General features: G+C 44.0%; 1 long non-coding RNA gene across 1 annotated transcript; it reads right to left on the bottom strand.

The window, feature by feature from the left end:
• Nucleotides 1-863: 863 nt before the first annotated feature.
• Nucleotides 864-1,289, bottom strand: LOC106517411 (uncharacterized). Its single transcript, XR_001310206.1, has 2 exons — nt 999-1,289; nt 864-915 (listed from the first exon to the last, which is right to left on the bottom strand). It is a non-coding gene; the product is annotated as an uncharacterized LOC106517411 (long non-coding RNA).
• Between the last annotated feature and the right edge of the window lie 1,675 nt (nt 1,290-2,964).

Below are 2,964 nucleotides of genomic sequence, written 5' to 3'. Positions count from 1 at the left end.
TTTTCTCAGACTCTTAAAAAATACTTGGAAAAAATGTGGGAAAAGGAATGTTTTCACAATTATCCATGCAACAATGTCTTTACTGTGTGTATACACACACACACACACACACACACACACACACACACACACACACACACACACACAGATAGACATGTAGTCTGGAAATGACCAGAATCTCAATGTAAACAAGTGTGACTGGGATAAATTCCTTTACTCACTCTGATTGTAAAATAATTCTCCTATCTAGGTTTTTAATGAGACTTAGATGATAAAATTCAGAATGGTATTTTTTTTTACACGTGGAAGCATCTATTTTTGTAACTGCCCAATTGTYCCTGGAGAGAAGAGGAGACTTGGAMATACTCTCCATCCTTCCAACTTACATTTTGCTGTGTGGCTGCATTTAAGCGTTATACAGTTGCTTTCAAAAATTCAGTTGCCACATCAAAATCCAAGTTGACCATTGCCATATATTAATGAAAATCAGCTACCCTGATCATTTGAATAAACTATACTGTACGTTCTAGTTTTCTATTACTTAAAAGAAAAGTTACCTCAAATGATCGAGGCGACAGGTGGGGTTGCCAAAGATCAATCTATGTTGCAAAAGCCATCATTGGCCACCCACTGATTCTGCCATTGCACCTGGTGGCAAATAAAATTGCCATATACAGTATATTCACCCATTTGCCTAAGGCACCAACCTGAGCTCAAACCTACAGCCTCAGGAGTACAAGACTCGTGCATTTTTTAAAAACTGCAAAATGAGTTAAATGAGATCATCTATGGGCAATCTTATCTGGATTCTGGTACAGTCARAAGAGAGCGTGAGGCAGGAGACAGWCTCAGAGACAGGTAAGTACAAAAGGAAAGTGAATTTTATTTACAGCGATGTTGGACCAGGATTCCAGGCTGAAAAGGAAGGAGATCTGGTGAGTATCTTTGCAGGTAAACAATAGTTGCTGGTAATTGATTAGGTAAGTTTGTTTCCTCACAGGATCCAAAGGTGGTGATGTTCTTGAGGAGAGGGTATGATTCTAGTGAGTTGGCTACTTGGTTTCTCCAGTAGGATGGTTGACAGATAAGAGGATCGAGCAGGTAAGCTCCACCARCAGCAGGTGACAGGCAGGCAGGCAGGTGGGTGAGTATCTTTCTCAGGAGGACTTATCTTTGGGCAGCACAAAATCTTCAGGTCAACTCTCAGGTCTTTTCTGGACACAACTTAGTGTCAGTACGATCAGTGTTGGAACGGGTCATTTCGGGTGCTTTTCCATTGACGTTCCAGTCCTGTTCCAGTAGGTGTGTTTTGGGCGGTTGGTGGAGGTGATTTTTGAGTTTTTCGAAAAAGAGTTAATGTGCAAAATGAGAGATGAAAACACATTTTCCAAATAAGTTCTGAAATATTTAAAATTTGCTAAAAATTCTAATTAAAATTGGATGGAAACACAACCAATGTCGCTGTTACAATTGAAAAATGGCTCCTTGAGTTGTTGTTGTTGTAAAGGCAGCTTGGACGCAACCAGTGACTCCACCCCCTAGCCAATCAGTGACGAACAGTGTTCTGACATCGCATTTTGGTGTCGACTGGGACCACTTGGAACCACAACGAAGTCRGTACTAAAAAATAGGGCCGGTTCCATGAATCTGGCCTAATAATGGAAGTGGCTTGGAACCACACCGAACCGTACAGACACTACACTAAGTGGCACTAGTGGAAAAGGGGCAAAAGGAGACACGGGTAAATATTTCAGGTAAGTATACAAAACAYTTAGATGGCCAGGAGATWTACCATAAGAWATGAGTTGCTCCAGCGAGGATCAGATCTTCAGTGCTCCTCCAGAGAACTCACTGCAGGTGAGCTTAATCAGACGTCAGCCAATCAGAAAACAGATGAGAAAAACATCAATTACCACAGATCTATACAGTTACAAACACAGAACATGGGTTTTAAGCCAATACTGATCACCTCAGCTACTCTAATAAAATCTTGCTTCATGAAATGACCAGTAGCAAGAACAAAACAACCCAGCATTGTTCTTGAAATGACTCCTGACTGGGTGAAATCTTTGTGAGAGACTGCAGAAGAAACATGGAGGCAGGAGGGACGGGTGAACGAAGGAGGCAGCGCACCGCCAGAGGGGACGGGGGGAAATAAATGGACAACACACCTGAGAGACTTGGTGTGTGTGTGTGTGTGAGTGTGTGTGTGTGTTGGGGGGGGGCATGATCTCTTGTTTTGAAATAATGAAAAGAACACAGAGGCTGAGACATGTAGCTCTCTGGATTAGAGGAAAGAAGCTCCTCATGCTCACACTCTCACCGACTAATGAGTGCTCTACAAAGAGCCCCTCTCYCCTTTGCCTCTTTCCCTGCATCCTTCCCTTCCCTCGTCCTCCCACTGCCCTTTTCCTTTTCATGCTGTGGAGCTTTTTGACCTAACATCCCTGCTTCTGTTTTCATTAAGGACAACGGTGCATGCACACAGGTGGGAGAGTGCATGCAAAAACAAACAAGTGGGTAAAGTTGTAACAGTGGAACAGGTGCACGTCAGATTGCATTGAAGTGCGTGTGARACAGAAAGAGGAGAGAGAGAGAGAGGAACAGTTGGGTTGTGAGACAAAGAGATGCGCGCACCGTGTTTTATGCTACCGACACCTGCTCTCCAGCTTTGATTGAAGACTGTGTGTACGCTCGCCACGTGACAAGCAGTGTTGTGGAAGAATTCCTGCATGAAAGAGCGAGTGACCAGGTTCATTAAAAGCATACATGAAAAACAGAGGCGGAAAGAGAAGAAGGGAGGGCTTCGGCAATCAGAGCATCTCAAATTTTCCCACAAGCTTCGCTCCCTTCAGCATGCAAGAAGACCGCCGCTCCGCCGCCCTCGCTCTCCCGCTTTCATTTTTCTCCCTCTCTCTCCTCCTTCTTGTCTGCTCTCCAGTTGGGGAGGAGGAAGAAGTGGGA

This window comes from Austrofundulus limnaeus, unplaced genomic scaffold (assembly GCF_001266775.1).
Source record: "Austrofundulus limnaeus strain Quisiro unplaced genomic scaffold, Austrofundulus_limnaeus-1.0 Scaffold48, whole genome shotgun sequence".
Taxonomy (NCBI): domain Eukaryota; kingdom Metazoa; phylum Chordata; class Actinopteri; order Cyprinodontiformes; family Rivulidae; genus Austrofundulus; species Austrofundulus limnaeus.
The sequence above is the reverse complement of the archived record's forward strand: the minus strand, read 5'-3'. Positions and strand labels throughout refer to the sequence as shown.